The 18,353-nt window shown below is 36.9% G+C and overlaps 1 protein-coding gene and 1 long non-coding RNA gene across 4 annotated transcripts in view; both read left to right on the top strand.

Annotated features, from left to right (window-relative positions):
- Nucleotides 1–18,353, top strand: part of SUPT3H (SPT3 homolog, SAGA and STAGA complex component) — a 451,623-nt gene that overhangs the window by 72,414 nt on the left and 360,856 nt on the right. The window lies entirely within an intron of this gene.
- The window catches only part of LOC106725194, a 65,257-nt gene that overhangs the window by 17,701 nt on the left and 29,203 nt on the right, over nt 1–18,353 (top strand). Inside the window, exon 3 of one of the 2 annotated variants that reach the window (XR_001361059.1) lies at nt 15,525–15,739. The exons of the other annotated variant lie outside the window; for it this stretch is intronic. This is a non-coding gene — a long non-coding RNA (uncharacterized LOC106725194). Of the gene's footprint in view, nt 1–15,524; nt 15,740–18,353 lie in introns of those variants that run through there. 2 annotated transcript variants of the gene reach the window in all.

Raw genomic sequence — 18,353 nt, forward strand, 5'->3', positions numbered from 1 at the left:
GCTGAGGGATCCCCCTCCCCCCGTGCATAAATTTCATGCACCAGGCCTCTAGTGTTTTAATATTTGCATAAAGAACTATTGCTGTTAAATAATTTATACTTGAGTCTTCCTTGTACTGGTGTTAACAGCTTACTAATACAGATTTTCTTCGAAACCTTTCAGCAAGCACATTCAGTAACTATCTCATCCTTAGCGATGAACCTTAATACGCATGACATAATGCAGGTATGATTGATGTTGATGGATGTTTTCTTATATTTGTCTCTTTTTCAGGAAATACAGATAATTATGCATAAATGTTTTCTAAAAATCTATGTTAATATATTATCTGACTTCTCAATAAATTACTATTTTGATATCTTTTAAATATTATACCACTAATGATTATATAGTATTTAATAGTTCACATTCTTAAAATTTACATGGTATTTGTGAGAGCAAATTGTTACACACCCCTCCTCCTCCGTATTATGAGATTCTTGAGGCTCACTAAGACACCAGGCTTAAGTGATCAGGTCCCACTGTGTAAGTAATTCCCAGAGCAAGGACTGGATCTCTGGTCCAAGATGATCTTTTCATGAAAACTGCATTATTTATACTCGTCCTCATTCAAAAAAGAATGCAAAATAAATTTTAAAAGTGGAAACAGCAGGAATATTCTATAACTTTGTACGGTGACAGATGGTTACTAGACTTACCATAGTGATCACATTGTGAGGTATGTAAATGTTAAAACACTATGTTGTCCATCTGAAACTAATGTATTATTATGTGTCAACTATACTTTAATAAAAGTGGCAACAGCATTGCAAGATAAAATAAATTAAGAATGAGTAATAAAATGAGATAGATGAGATATAAAGGTAAGAAAATAGGATGATGTCCAGGGGTCAGGTTTGTATGCAAAATTCATCCTTCTATTTAATACTCTTGTTAAATCTTAGATGTAAATTTGTGTTGTCAGCTAGTGAACTCCCACCTCCACTCTAAAATAATAAATTCCCTGAGACCCTCATACATAGGGCAAGGAAACTGAGCACAAAGAAATATGCATAAAGTATTCATTTTAGCATTGCTTTTAATATAAAAAATAAAAAGAAATCCAAATATCAAATAGGGAATGGTTAAGTGGAAACAAATACAGTGGGGCCTTGATTTACGAGTGTCCCGACTAACAAGTTTTTTGAGATACCAGCTGTCTCTCGGCTGATTTTTTGCATTGAGTTGATAGAGTAATTTGAGTTAACTAGCTCCTTAGAGCTCCTTAACGAGCTCATTCTCGGAACGAATTAAACTTGTAAGTCAAGGCCCCACTGTACACAGAGTGGTGGCTATTGAGTTGTTTAAATGAACGAAGTCAATGTGAATGGATACATTCTGAAAACAAAGTTGAGTGCCAAAAGCAAACTTGAGGGACATGTACAGTAATGACTTTGCTGATGCAGATTTTGAAAACAAAACCATATTATATATTGTGCATAAGAATACAAAACGTGATGAGATGGATGCGCACCAACTATAGAATAGAAGTTATTTCTGAGAAGGGAAGTACAATGAGGGAATATAGTACAAAAGGGATTTCAACTATATCAAATAATATATTTGAAAAAGAAATGGTGACTTTTATTATATTCTCAGTCATGTTCTATCAATAAAGTAATTCATAATTTAAAAATGGTAACATGAAAAGTTTTAGCAAAAAGCGAGTAGCAATATATCATCAGCATTTAATGACAGTTTTGTTTTAATTTTTATGGTTCTCTTTTCTTTATAGTAAATGATTCTGGATTTTTATTTATGATAGTGAATTAAAAGATCCCCTTTAAATTTAAGTAAGAAAGGGTTTAAGGTATTTGAAGAAAATGTTAAGTAAATGGAAGTGCAAAAGTATGTTGAAGATGGAATATGAAAAACACATTAGAAAGCACCAAGGTTTCCTACAAGGTTAAATAAGTGTGTTATTCATTCTTTCCTCTTTTGAGACTAGAACTTTCTTTTATGGATCCTATAGGGAGGAAAGTACATAATTTTAATGTGCATTATCTATATCATAAGTGCAGAATGCATATGTAGGGACTAGAGGCCTGGTGCACGAAATTCGTTCACTCGGGGGGGGGGGTGTCCCTCAGCCTGGCTTGCACCCTCTCACAGTCAGGAGTTCTCAGGGGATGTCCAACTGATGGCTTAGGCCTGCTCCCTGTGGGGAGCTGGCAGTAGGACATCATTAGTGCTGCCAGAGGAGGGAGCGGCTCCCGCCACTGCCGTTGCATTTGCCAGCTGTGAGCTCGGCTTCTGGCTGAGTGGCGCTCTCCCTGTGGGAGCACACTGACCACCGGAGGGCAGCTCCTGCGTTGAGTGTCTGCCCCCTGGTGGTCAGTGCACGTCATAGCGACAGGTCGTTCCACAGTTGGGTTTATTTGCATATTAGCCTTTTATTATATAGGATTGTCACAGTGCTTGATATTGTCACACCAAAGTGCAGTTCTGTGGAGGAGAGGAATGACAGGTATAAGATGGGTTGATGAATAGAGGATGGGCAAAAAGTTGTGCTCTTTCTTATGAGTCTTTATTAAGGGGTAGGTTTTAAGAGTATCTTAGAGAACCCACATCTACCTTCGTTTACATCTACTTGAATGGAGTGAGTAGAGGTGGGCTGGGGAGTGTAGTAGATAGAAGTCGGAATTCAAAGACAGATTAGGGGCTTCCTCATGTAGAGCTTTTAATAAGATGTGGTAATAAACTTGAAGAACAGGAATTCCACAAGAATTTTCATTAGTGACAGTTTTTTCATTATAGTTGGGATCTGAAAGTTTTCAATTTCATGAATTATTTGAATATTTTTTCCAGAAACATGATTCAAATACTCACCTGCTTTTCCTTTGACATAAACTAGTTATCAAAAATTTACATTCTACTTTCTCTATCAATTAAATGATTTTTATATTGCCTAAAGGTTAAAGTAAGCACTTTTTATGTTAGCTTTTACTCATGAATGATGCACAGTTCTCTTAAATATGTCTGCTTGTTGTCCAAGAATGCTGCAGTAGAGTGTTTTTTAACTGATTGTTCTGTCATTCTTTATAATTATCTTTATTAAGCAAGTCACAGACTTATCATTGTACTCTCCTCAATGTAATTCTTGCTCATAAGATGTAATACTTTGAAGAAATCATTCAGATCTTGTGGAATGACATTTAAAATGAAATCAACTTCTAGTTGTTAGAAAAAGTAACAGCTGTGACTTTGTAAGCTACTGTTAGTGGCTTTGGAAGCTAGTTGGTAAGCTAATTGTCATGATGAGGTCATTTTCCAAAAGAAGATGAAATCATTAGCCATCTTGTTTTAGTCATAGTGGGCTTTTTCTTTGACCAAATATTTTCAAATTATCCCCCCCCACCCCACACACACACTTATTTTCATAGTTGTAATATTATGAAATAAGATAGTGATGGAATTTTTAAAGGCAACGGTTTCTACTTAACATTGTCAGTATGTAATTTGTATTTTATACCATAGTTAGAAAAAGACCTCTGTAGACTTGATATATTAATTAATATTTCCTAATGGGAAAGCCAAGTAGTGTGCGCTATATATGTGTGAATTTCAACACACAGAATATGAATTCTACCAAGAATTGTGTTCTACTGAGACCCTGTAGGCTGATGATGTAATCAGAGCCATGTAGTCTCTATCTGCTTGAATTTCTGTTGCTTTACCATATATTACTATGTATTCTCTTTTGGTCCTTTGCCCTCCACATCCACTTGTGATTGAAACTTTATGGGTAGTAGAGATCGTACCCTAATCACTTCCATCTATGTTTTTTACCAGTACCTGAATTATCTTTTCCTATGAGTTATAGCCCATATAACCTGTACATTTTAGTTCCAGGATTCCAGACATATCACAAGAGCTAATAGTAGATACTTAATAATTATCTCATTCAATTGTCCTTTTCTTTGTAAAAGAAAATAACTACTGTTGTGTTATACAATATTATAGAAACAGTTATATGTCATTTAGAAAGACACCTCTAAAATATTGAGGCCCTGACCTGGTTTGGCTCAGTGGATAGAGCGTCGGCCTGCGGACTGAAGGGTCCCGGGTTTGATTCCAGTCAAGGGCACATTCTCAGTGGGGGGTGTGCAGGAGGCAGCTGGTCGATGTTTCTCTCTCATTGATGTTTCTAACTCTCTATCCCTCTCCCTTCCTCTCTGTAAAAAATCAATAAAATATATATTTTTAAAAATAAAATAGTGAGAACTATTTCTGTGAGCTATTAGAATTTATCTTTAAAATGATAATTGATTTGAGATCAATGGGATAAATTGGAGAGCCACAAACTAGACCAAATTGCATTTTAGAATTTAAGGTTCACAAAACAAATATAAATGTTAAATAATGTCTGTCTGCATTCATTGATGTCCTTTGGTTTGTATATTGTCTTAAGAAGTTTTAGCCGTTTCTTCAAATATCTGTCCTTCCCTTTTTTACTCTTATTTATTTCTGAGACTCCTATCACATGCATTTTGTACATTTGTTTTTGTCCCACATATCTCTGGGGCTTTGTTCATTTTTTCCCCTTTTCCTCAGATTGAGTAATTTTTATTTTCACTGTCTTCAATTTTAGTAAATCTTTATCCTGCCATCTCAGATCTGTTGTTAAGTGCCTCTAGCGAAATTTTCATTTCAATTATTGTGCTTTGAAACTCAAGTATTTACATTTTCCATTTTTTAAAATTTTATCTCTTTATTGATGTTCTACCTTCATTGAATTATTAGCATATTTTTAAATGTTTTTTAAATTGATTTTAGAGAGAGAAACATTGCTGTGAGAGAAACATCGATCAGTTGCCTCCTGTATGCACCCCAACTGTGGATTGAACCCTCAAGCTAAGTATGTGCCCTGACTGGGAATCAAATCGGTGACCTTTCGGTTCAGTGCATGGGATGACACTTAACCAACTGAGCCACACTGAGGGCTTTAATTTTTAAAATATGGTTTCTTTTAGTTCCTTAGATGTATTTTTATTGCTAATTTGAAGTCTTTGCCTGCTAAATCTAATATCTGGCACACTGAGAGATAGTTACTATTGACTGCGCCCCCCCCCCCTTTTTTTTTGTATTGGTCATTTGTTCTCATTCTGTACATGTCTAGTACTTGTTTTTTGAATACTGGACATTTAAGATAATAGAGCAAGTCTGCATTCTGATGTTTTCCCCATAAAAAAATGTCTTTGTTTGTGAAGTCTGTTTCCCTCAAAATATGGGAATACTTATATCTCTTCTCATTTTTTCTTGCTTTTAAGTAAAAGATGAGATATCATCTCTTTATCTACATTACTCATTTATTGTTCCGTCAGTATTTGGATCGTGGTCATACTCAAACATTTTGAGGTAGTAAAGCTTCTGCTCATTGCTGATGGATCTGTGGGCTGGAGAGCATTCTCTATTCTGGCTCTTTTTAAGTCTGCCTTGTTTTTTCTTTTGTTCTGTCTTGTGTCTCTTTTTTGCATGTATGTAGGCACTATAGGTTATGGATGTGTAGATAACTTGTTTCTACTTCAGTTTCTATTATGCATGTACACAATCTCTGGTCAACCTAGGATATGTGAAGAGCTTGTCAGCCCCTATTTGTCAGTCTCACCTTCTGGAACTTTCTGTTAAACCCCTCACTAGTCCCTCTGTCTCTTGCTTGTTTTAAATGATCATAGCCTGAGATGTGGTGAGCTTCTGATCATTCCTTTTCTAGCCTCACTGGGATTGCCACTTTGCCTGACAATGCTCCAAATTAAGTGAACCTACTTTATTTTTTAATTTCTATTTTTTAATTAAATTTATTGGGTGACATTGTTTAATAAGATTATATAAGATTTTAGACTTAAATGGAAGTCGTGAAACCATAAAAATCCTAGAAGAAAATTATAGGCAGTAAAATCTCAGACATCTCATGTAGTAGTATTGTCACCAATACATCACTTAAGGTAAGGGAAAAAGTTAACTAATGGGGCTACATCAAACTATAAAAACCTCCTAGACACCAAAAGAAACCATCAACAAAATGAAAAGGGAATCTACTCTGTGGGAAAACATATTTGCCAATGATACTAGTACATCTGCTAAGGGGTTAATTTCCAAAGTATATAAACAACTCATACAACTCAATACCAGGAGGATAAACAATCCAATTAAAAAGTGGGCAAAGGGCCTGAATAGACACTTCTCCAAAGAGGACATACAGATGGCCAATAGACATGTGAAAAAATGTTCATTGTCACTAATCATCAGGTATATGTAAATTAAAACTATAGTGAGGTATCACCTTATACCTGTCAGAATGGTTACCATCAATAAATCAACAAGTGCTGGCAAGGATGTGGAGAAATGGGAACCCTAGTGCACTGCTGGTGGGAATGTGGATGGGTGCAGCCACTATTGAAAACAGTATGGAGGTTGCTCAGAAAGTTAAAAATGGAACTGCCATTTGATCCACTTCTGGGAATATATCCTAAGAATTCCGAAACACCAATCAGAAAGAATGTATGCACCTATTTGTTCATAGCAGCATTATTTACAATAGCTAAGATCTCGAAACAGCACAAGTGCCCATCAGTAGATGAGTGGATAAAAAAGCTGTGGTATATTTACGCAATGGAATACTATGTGGCTGTAAGAAAGAAGGAGCTCTTACCCTTTGAGACAGCATGGAGGGACCTGGAGACTATTATGCTAAGTGAAATAAGCCAGTCAGAGAAAGACAAGGATCACATGATCTCACTCATGTGGAATCTAATGAACAAAAAAAACTGATTAACAAAATAGATCCACAAGTATGGATGTATGGAACAGAATAACATCTCACTGGAGCGGGGGAACAGGAAGAGATTAATCAAAGAACATATATGCATATGTGTATACTCCACGGACACAGATAATAGTATGGGGAAGGCGTGGGTGGGGCAGGGGTTGGGTGGAGGAGGCATAAAGGGAGAAAATAAGAGACATCTGTGCTACTGTCAACAATAAAAAATAATGAAAGGACATAAATGCATAAATTAAACTCTGTACAAAATAAAGTGACAAAAATTCCCCAAAAAGATTATATAGATTTTAAGTGCACATTTCTGTGGTACATGATCTGTAGATTGCATTATGTGCCTACCACCAGAGTCACTGTAAACTCACTTTAGCAATAGCAGAAAAGCTGGTGGTTTTTACAGCCTCTTTGGCCCTGCTTTACTCTGCTGATAGGGCTTTGGTAAATGGAAGCATACCTGGTAAAATACCATGGACACATGATATTGCCCATTAGAGTTCTATACTATTCACAAATAAATGCTTCTCAGTTTGTTGTATTCTTTTGCTTGATTTCCACAGTGCTGAAATGGTGTTTTTTTTGACAGTTTTGTCTAGTTCGCAAGAGGACTTATTGACCTCACTCTCATGTCTAATGTGAACTTCTGGTCTCTATCTCTTGCCTGGTCTTTTTATACATTTCCTAACCCCTCTCCCAGTTTTTATTCTTGCTCTACCTATATTCTCTTCTGCATGTAGCAAACCAGAATCAGAGATCATTATAATGTGGAAAATGCAGTACTAGAGATGCATGCATAATGTTGTGTTTTCAAGGATGAGTTTGGCTTAATTTTGCTTGTAGAAGTCTAGAAATATTTTATTCAGGAAGAGACCTTTGAGGTAGGCAAGAGAGTAGTAGAAACCTGGGAGGTAAAGGGAGACAAGGAAAGAATTGTGAAAGTGTCTATGTCCAAGAAATGCTGATTTTATTGTGGGCGACATTGAGTAGGAAGTGGGAGTATATAAGAAGATATTAGTAGTAGTTAGGGGTCATGTAATTAAGGATTGTGGGTACCATATTGAGGAGACTTTATTGAGCCAACATGGGTCTTAAACAGGTGACTGATTGAGTTTTATGTTTTTGGAAGAAAACTATTTGGCAGAGGGAGGTTGAAACAGATTAGGGAAATTGCAGGACAATGTATTTTAGAAAGCTCTTGGAGTAGTTCAAGTGAGAGATGATATAATTTTGTCTACCTTGATGCTGTGAAAGACTTTGAACTTTATGCTTCCAGTGGAGCACAGATTGTCCCCTGGGTTGCCACATTGGTATTTATATTCATTTTGTTAGGGCAGTGGTCGGCAAACTCATTCGTCAACAGAGCCAAATATCAACAGTACAATGATTGAAATTTCTTTTGAGAGCCAAATTTTTTAAACTTAAACTATATAGATAGGTACATTGTTATTAACTTAATTAGGGTACTCCTAAGCTAGCCTTTGCTAAAAAACGTCCTCAATCTGATTGAGGTACATTCGCTGAGGGGACCCCTTCCAACTCTCCCATCCACACTCGTCTTATATACTTGGTTCGTCTATCTCCTTTCGTTCATCCTCTCTATATGTCCAAACCATCTCAACATACCTTTCTCAATCCTCGACACTACCATCTTCTTTCACTCCACAACGTTCCCTAAAATTAACTTAATAAACTCTACTTAAAGTTTTAAGTCAACTTCGCACTTTATGTGCGTGCCCGCACATGGTATTTTGTGGAAGAGCCACACTCAAGGGGCCAAAGAGCTGCATGTGGCTCGCGAGCCGCGGTTTGCCGACCACTGCGTTAGGGAGATTAGGGTTAGCTGGGAGAGGGGAAATATTTGGTTATCTTTTAAAATCTAGAGTGTGGAAGAGGAGGAACTCCAGAGGCATCATTCTGGAGAATACATCTTATATTGGCAAAGTCCTTTATAGTTTATGAACTAAGTATTTATGTACATGTCTAACTCAATTTTTAATTTGAATCTTTTTTAAAATATATTTTTATTGATTTTTTACAGAGAGTAAGGAGAGGGATAGAGAGTCAGAAACATCAGTGAGAGAGAAACATTGATCAGCTGCCTCTGCACACTCCCTACTGGGTATGTGCCCGCAAGCAAGGCACATGCCCTCGACCAGAGTTGAACCTGGGTCCCTTCAGTCCGCAGGCCGACGCTCTATCCACTGAGCCAAACCGGTCAGGGCTTTAATTTGAATCTTATTAAAACCCCATGAGACAGACACAGTAGATGGTAATAAATACATGTAGTGGAATATAACAATTGATGTTCAATAAAGATTTAGTACTTTGTTTAGTGTGTTTTTACTGTTAAGTAAGAAACCCTGAATCCACACTGAGGTCTTCTGATTTTCAAGTTTAGGAGAGAGCAGATAGTGATTTAGATCCAATCTCAAAAGTAAGAATGAAAGAAAGAATAAGTGAAATGTGCTGAAAAGTAGGTTTCCATGTGGTTACTTTGCAGTGAAATGTATTATGGTAGGTTTTGTTTTAAGAATGCCATTAAATTAAAAAAATGTACTTGAGGATAGTAAAGGATCAGAGATACAGAGACAAGTACTGCATGGATCACCTTACTACCACCTCTACCTCTGAGCTCACTGTTCAGGAAACAGATATAGAAATATATCTTTGTAATATGTCATAAGGAATAGTTTAGTTGAGATAAAATAGTACCTTATATTTGTATAAGTTATTTTTTATTACAACTTGCAGAGTATGTTAATGTTTTTGTTCCTATATATCCCCTTTCGTTTTATCATCTACTCCCCAACATGTACTCATTGCTCCAGCTATCAAAATTATTTTGTTCTTTTAAGAATTAACATCTTGCCCGGCCAGCATGGCTCAGTGGTTGAGCATCGACCTGTGAACCAGGAGGTCATGATTCGATTCTCGGTCAGGGCACATGCCTGGGTTGCGGACTCGTTCCCTAATGTGGGGTGTGCAGGAGGCAGCCAATCAATAATTCTCTCTCATCATTGATGTTTCTATCTCTCTCTTCCTCTCCCTTACTCTCTGAAATCAATAAAAATATTTAAAAAGAAAAAAAAAGAGTTAACATTTTTACGTTCAAAACTTTAGTCAATCATCATCCCTCCTAAATTCTTACATCTGGAGCCGTTGTACCACTTATAACATTGCCTATCAATTAATTATAGATATTGTCTCTGCCCAATTGTAAGGATTTTGAGTCTTGAGAAGGTATTCTTTTTGACTTTTAGTCTGTGGCATGCATACTACAACGTGAGGATATAGGGACTCTCATCTTCAGTGTTTGGCAAGTGGTAGGTTTTTAATAAAAGTTTATTCAATGAATTGAATTATTTAATTATAACATTACTACATTCCTCTGGGGTTAATATCATAGTCCCTATTTTAGAGATAAGGAAAGAAGTCTGGTGTGGAGTTACTTATTCAAGGTCTCACATTTGGTAAACATCAGAGGCTGGATGCCAAATGTATCCCCTGTGTTCCACCGGAGATAGTAAACTGTAGATAATATCCAGTTAACTGGAGATGACGGGGAGGACTTCCGAGCCAGATTATGCTGGTTCAGTCTACCATGTGAGTACTTTTGAACTTATATAAGAGGTATTGGAGAAAGTAACAATATCTTGGTATCATTGCAAGTTGCAGCAGTTAGATTTGTGTGGTTTTTTTTTTTTTTTTTCACTTGAAATTTAGACATTTTCAGGCCTCTAATTTAAGGCTTACGACTGCCTTAATAATTTGAGCTTAATAATCAAATTTTAGTTATCAAACAGACGATTAATGTGGTTGGGAAACATTTCCAGTAAAAGGATCAGTGCAGTGATTTTGAAGAAACTATTTAGGCCCACTTATTACTCTTCTTAGGTGACTTAATGAGAAGGTAATTCCTTTTTCCTTCCTTAACATAGGCTTAATTTTCTTGAGAAAGTTAGCCAATGAAAGAAAAAGTTGGCTGGGAAACTTTTTTTTGTTTACCTTTGCCATAACAATTTAATAATGTATCTAAAAGCTGTCTCATGTAGAGATGCAGGTAAAATACTTTGGACAGTTTCATCTGTTTGGATGAGGAATTTATTGCCAGATACTGTACCAGGACGGTGACACATCTGGGTCAAGCCTTTGCCACTAATTCTGATCTTGCTGACTTCCAGTGTTGCTCAGCTAAGGCTTTCACATATTTCTTACTGTGAGAGCAGATATCTGTTTGTGATACTTTATTTCTCTAGTCAGCTTGGTATGGGATTCTTCTGTTGCTCAGCTGATCTTTTTTATAGGTAATCCACATAAGGATTTTCAGGAGTTTTTTGTTTACCATAAAGTAGTGAGGATTCTGTGAACATCTTTGTAGCACAGCTCCTCAGGAAGTTGGCAAAACTATTAAACAGTCTTAGGCAGTTAATACTAATTCATTGTTTTAATGGTTCAATTAAAACATAGGGATAAAAGGTAATGCATTATGAAAGACTTAAATAGTAATAAAAATATTGACATATTAAATATACTTTTAGGTTTTAAAATGATATATTGGGACTGCCATTCAATCAACAGTGCTACTAGAAAGCTGTCAATTTGTCTTTTTTCTAAACATGTTAAAAATGTTTAAAGGCACATTGATTTCTGATAGGGATAAATTGAATGTGCAGTGACCGTGGCAACTTGGGTCATACTTTTTTTTAGGTAAACCACAACTAATTCATGAAGTGCTGTGGACCCTTTAATACCTACCCAAAGTGGGCAGGCTGTCAATTTGAAAGATTCCATCTAAAACATATTCCTTCACTTGGCCCTTGAAAAACTCTACCGCAGTACCCTTCTTAGAATTTAGTTTATTTACTGAGAAAAAGGAATGGCTGAGTCAACTCACAGGAGATAAATCTGTGGTAGGTGTTACAGGGCTGATTTTTAAACCACACACCATCTCCCTCTTTTAGTTTATTTTACTTGCTAATATGTAAATTTTATTAATGAAGTCAGGAGGGCTCATTCAGAGATATTTTTGACTTTTTAATGAAGAAAAATTCCTTTTGTTAGGGATGACAAATTAGTTTTGTCACGGAATAACTGAGTTCATAGGTTTTACAGGGAGATTAAGTTTTAAAATGTAATCTTTATTAAGACATGAGAATAGTAACTTTAAAATGTTAATTTGTATTTTTTTTTTTTTTTTTACAAATTTGTTTGTATTGATTTTTGGGTAGAGAGGAAGGGAGAGGGATAGAAAGATAGAAACATTGGTGAAAGAGAAACAGTATTGATTGGCTGCCTCCTGTATGCCCCATACTGGGGATTGAGCCACAACCCCAGCATGTGCCCTGACCAGAAATTGAACAGGTGATCTCTTGGTTCCTGGGTTGATGCTCAATCACTGAGCCACACTGACCGGGCTGTTAATTTGTATTTTTAAAGGTTAATTTATAGTGTTAAATTGTAATATCCAGTGTTACCTTCCATTAGATTAACTGTTATTTCAAACAACTAGTTAGAACATCAACATAAGCTGCCTTTACTGGAGGGGATCAGCACATACAACATCCAGGTTCTATCCAAGGTCTGGACCAGGCACCAGAGTTACTAGTTTTCACATGGCTTGATTAAAAAAGAGGTGGCTCCTATGCACTGAAATTTTCTCTTTGAAAATGGGCACATTTCCCAGCATAAACATGATACTTCTATACTAATCAGGATGGAGTCTTATCCTGCAATGGGACTTACATTTTGGGCTTTTTACCACATCATTGCTGTTTTCTACATGGTCAAAAATAGATACAGAGTAAACCAACCCCAAAAGTCAATTATAGGGTTTTATAGTGATGTACTGTGAAAAATTTGGTCGTGTTTTTCATTATACAGAATGTTCTTTCCAAAGACATAAACAGAAAAAGCACATATGTTTGATTTTAAAAATAACTCTGCTTAGCTCTTTAAAATGCTGGAGACATTTTGGATAATTTTAAATGATCAGTATTATAATTACATGATAAACCCTATACCTAAAGGCAGGCTAGGTTTGTAATTATTTGTTTAATTGCTCCCCCACATTAAAAAAATTTTTATTCCTTAATTTTTGTTATTGAATTTATTGGGGGTGATATTGGTTAATAAAATTATACAGATTTCAGGTATACAAGTCTATAATATATTGTATTGTGTGTTTACCACCCCAAGTCAAGCCTCATCATTAAATTTTTTTTTTTAATTAGGATTCAGCATAGATACTTTGAAAGTGTTTCTAATGCACACTTAAATGATCTGGTAAACTTATCTTCTAATCTCTCCACAAGAAGCAAATACTAATATGTATTATATCACTTTTGGAGCATACATGCTAATTTATGAGTAATATATTTTAAAAGTATGGGAAATTAAAACCATTTATTCATTATGAATGAGTACAGTGCTAAAAATATGGTTTGTGAAATCTAATTGTATTTTGCAAGTACAATTGCAAAAATAATGTAAAATAGCACTTAAAATTATTATTATTTTAAAATATATTTTTATTGATTTCAGAGAGTAAGGGAGAGGGAGGGAGAGGTAGAAATATCAATGATGACAGAGAATCATTGATTGGCTGCCTCCTGCATGCTCCCTACTGGAGATGGAGCCCGCAACCCGGCATGTGCCCTTGACCAGAATCGAACCCCAGGGCCCTTCAGTCCACAGGCCAACGCTCTATCCACTGAGCCAAACCAGCTAGGGTGTACTTAAAATTATTTTCAATTAAATTTTACATTTTCCAGAAAAGCTTAGCTAAGCCTCACAAAGCTTTAAAGTGAATGAAAAATTTTGTTATAATGATATTTTATTGGAAGAGGTATTTTGAAATCTTATAATTAAAAATGCTATATTTCAATTAATGAGTATTTGCCATTTTTCAGTTTTAAACTGCAGTTAATTTATATTTTGGCTATTTGAAAATGGGCAAGTAAATGTTCCTTATTTAATGTTTTGCTCCTATAGTCAAGGCTTAATTTCTCAGAGGTAGACTTTAGCCTACATCAAGTCTTATTTTCTTTGCTTTATTGAAATGGTTGCTTTCTTTGTTGCTAAGTCACTGATTGACTGACTGACTGATTGATAATTATTATTATCCATTTACTCATATTTACACAACTAACACTAGCACTAAATGATAACTTTTTATATCTGATCATTTCTTTCATTTCTAGGATGGTATAACCAAGAAAATCAAGTTTTGTTTTCATATACACCTGTGGCAGACATTTATTATGCAACTGACTAAGAGCCATTCGTATCTCCTTTCTTTCTGGAAGAGCTCTGATTTTGTATAGAAATCCTGAATAATATAAGCAAATTATGATGACCCTGTTTTTATCAGTAATTGGTTTAGAAAGAATCATGTGACCCAAACCTAGTCTGTGAGATAGAGAAGTCTGAATGGCTTCTGGGAAGATTTTCTAACTGATAAAACAAATTACCTGGAAAAGACTTGTCCTCTTCCACTGGGTTAAATGCAAGTACTACCTCCTGCAGCATTCATTACAATGTAAGATTCTGGGCTATGAAGTCAGGCTGCCTGAGTTAGAATCCCAGCTTTTCCCTTACCAGCTTTGTGGCCGTAGACAGGTTATTTAATTTCTCTGTACCTCAGTTTTTCTCATAAAAATGGGGTTTAATATACACAGGGAACATTAGTTACTAGAGAAAAATCATTAGTAATTAGGGAAATGCAGATCAAAACCACAATGAGATACCACTTTATAACCATTAGGATGGTTAGAATCAAATCCCACTACTGGTGGGAATGTAAAATGGTCCAGCTGCTTTGGAAACTATGGTAGTTCTTAAAATGATTAAACAGAGTTAATCATGTAACTGGACAGTCAATGGGTCTGTGCTGCCTGTCACTACTTGAGCCAATTAAGCAGAGACAGGGTTGAATCATACACAGTGATGGCGAACCTATGACATGCGTGTCAGAGGTGACACGCGAACTCATTTTTTTGGTTGATTTTTCTTTGTTAAATGGCACTTAAATATATAAAATAAATATCAAAAATATAAGTCTTTGTTTTACTATGGTTGCAAATATCAAAAAATTTCTATATGTGACACGGCACCAGAGTTAAGTTAGGGTTTTTCAAAATGCTGACATGGCGAGCTCAAAAGGTTCCCCATCACTGGTCTAGTATATGAGCATTTATTCCAATACTGCCAGCAGTATGGGAGAGCAGCAGGTCATCCACAAGAATCTGCTCTGCAACCCCCCATAAACCAGCTGCTTATATAGGGTAGGACAAAGATTATGTGGGCAAGTAGGGATTACAGGCACGGGGAAGTAGTTCTTGAATGAGAATGGTTCCAAGGTTGATTCCCAGGTCCAAGGTTGACTCCCAGGTCCTGGGGGCACACAACTCCCAGCCAGGTCAGAATGTCCTTTCTCTAACCAATACAAGGCAATCTTGGTTAACAGAGCATGATTAATATTTCCCATAACCATAGCTAGTACCCAATATTCTATTTTTGCCCCTAACGTTGTGACCCAGCAGTTCCAAACCTAGGTATGAACCCAAAAGGACTGAAAGCATAAATCAACACAGAAACTAGTATACAAATGTTTATAGCAGCATTATTCTAATAGCCAAAAGGTGGAAACAACTTGAATGTCCATTTATGGATGAATAGGTAAACTAAATATAATATATCAATACAATAGGATATTATTTGGCCACCAAAAGGAATGAAATACTTGCATATGCCACAACATGGATGAACCTTGAAAACATTATGGTAAGTGAAAGAAGTCAGTCACAAATGACCACACACTATGTTATTCCACTCATATGAACATTTGGAAAAGGGACATTTATAGAGACAGAAAATAAATTAGTGGTTGCTCAGAGTTATGGGGGATGAGGAGTGATAGCTTAAGGTTACTAGGTTTCTTTTTCAGGTGATAAAATGTTCTAAATTGACTAATGATGGTTGCACATGTCTGTGACTATACTATAAACCATTGAGTTGTATACTTTAAATGAGTGAATTATACAGTATGTGAGTTATCTATATATATAAAACCCTAATATGCAAATAGACCAAATGGCACAATAAGTGAACAACAAACAACCAGTTGCTATGCGTGCGCTGACCACCAGAGGGCGAGTACGCAACATGGCGGGCATCAGCCGCATCTGGATGGTGGAGCAGGTGAGCGGGGACGCCAGACAAGGTGGGGCGCCAGTCGCTGTCATCTGGGTGAGCCTCTGGTGGTTCTGAAAATTCTTTGCTCTCACGTGCCGCAGTCCCAACGGTGCTCGCACCTGCTGCCGACACCGGCCCCGCTTGCACATACTGCTGGCGCTGGAGCCATCATTCGCACCTGCTACTGGTGCCCACCACTGGCCCCAATAGTTGTGTGGGAGCGTCAGTGGCAAGAGCAGGGCTGCCGGTTGGGAGGGGCCAGGCAGGGGCGCGGAGGATGGGCCGAGACCCGCCCCTGTGCCCACCACAGCCTCATGGCCCACAGTTCCTTTCAAGGTGCATGAATTCATGCACTGGGCGCCTGGTATTTAATAAAATTGTTAAAAATAATAGTATCTACCGTGTAGGTTGTAAGAATTAAATAAGTTAATGAGTGTTATGTTCTTAGAATAGTCTTGGCTCAGCAAACACTTAAATAATGTTAAGTATGCTAAAAATTAATTGTAGCCCCAAGAAGAGCTGATCAGGTAAATAGACAATATGTAGAAGAAGCAAGGTCTATAGTTGGAAAGGACTCAGTCTGCCTTGCTTTAGGACTACCTATATAGGATGAAATCAGCTGTGTGATTCAGGACTCTGTTTCTTGTAGCTGTGAAAGCATCTCACTTTTGGCTTTTTATATAATAACTAGTGCCCTGGTGCACTGATTCGTGCACATTGAAAGGAAATTAATTAGAAGGTGGCCGGCGGGGCGGGACTGGGCAAGATGGGCCAGACACGCCCTGGAGCCAACCTCCCACAGTCCCTCCCCGGCCTGCTGCACCTGGGGTGGCACTGTGGCTTGAAGGTCATCTGCGGAGTGAGTGAGGTCCCTCTGGCAGGTGGAGTCCCTCACCTGGCCTGTGGGGATTGGGCTGAAACCAGCTCTCCGACATCCCCCAAGGGGTTCTGGATTGCGAGAGGGTGGTTCTGGGGTGACACACCTCGGAATCAGGCTCTAGGTACATCACCTGAGAACCACAGCCGCCAAGTCACCACAGCTTGGCAGCTCCTGTGTTGCGCATCTGCCCCCTGGTGGTCATTGCATGTCATAGCTACCGGTCAGATGGTCGAATGGTCGGACAGTCACTTAGGCTTTTATATATATAGATATCTATATGCTTATTTTAATTTAATTTAATTTTTTTTAATCCTCACCCGAGGATATGCTTATTAATTTTAGAGAGAGGGGAAGGGGGGAATGGAGGGAAGAAGAGAGGGAGAAAAAAGGGAGGAAGAGAGGGAAGGGAAGAGAGAGAGAAACATTGATGTGAGAGAGAACATTGATTGGTTCCCTTCCATATGGGCCCGACTGCCGACAGAACCCACAACCTGGGTTTGTGTCCTGACTGGGAATCGAACCCATAACCTTTTGGTATAGGGGACAATGCTCCAGCCAACTGAGCCACACTGGCCAGAGTGTATGTTTATTTTTAGCTTGTATGTCATTGCTGGATTAAAACTTCTTTGAGGGCATGGGCTATGTTTTAAATTTCAGTGTCCTTTATTAAGCTGAACTAATAAGTAAATTGAGCAGGACAGCATAGAGACAACTAGCAAATACCCTTTTTCCTTGAATCTGTATTGTTTCATTATTTTGGTAGAAGTATTATGGGCTTCATAGCATCAGAAACATATTCAAGCAAAAGTATAAAATTCAATTTTAAAATTGTGTATAACTTAGTTTTGGACTGGAACATCAACTATAGAATTAAATCATGCACTTTCTCTCCCTATTAACTGTAATCTTGGGCAAATTATTTATCCTTTCTCAGCATAATTCCCTGTCTATAAAATGGAATTAATGCCTATTGTTGATGAGGATTAAAGGATATGTCTGTAATATGATATGTGGTACATAGTTGAGAATCATTAAATATTTACATATTGTCATCCAGTCTTTTTAAAATTTGAGATGAAGAGCTAAATTTGTACTTGCCCCTTCTTCTATCTTCAAGTCAACTGGGTTGTTTACTCATTTCCATTCTCTTCTTCCCTATATATAATCTTGTTTTGAATTTAAATGTAATTTATGAAGTAGAGTATTTGGGATAGTAGTATGAATTAGGATCTTTTCTAGATAATCTTTATTATCTTGGGGCCCTGTTCTTTTATACTTAAGAACAGTTAATATCTAAAACTTTGGAGACCATATAATCTAGTGGAAGGAACAAAATTTTTTATCAGGGTAATTCATTCACTTCACTTGGCTTTTGTCAATGGTAAAATGAAGCGAGAATTGGCTTCATTATATCAGTATGTGAGTTATGTAAAAGTACTTTGATTTTCTTAAAGAAAAATATCA

Source organism: Myotis brandtii, unplaced genomic scaffold, assembly GCF_000412655.1.
Source record: "Myotis brandtii unplaced genomic scaffold, ASM41265v1 scaffold143, whole genome shotgun sequence".
In the NCBI taxonomy this organism is placed as follows: Eukaryota; Metazoa; Chordata; class Mammalia; order Chiroptera; family Vespertilionidae; genus Myotis; species Myotis brandtii.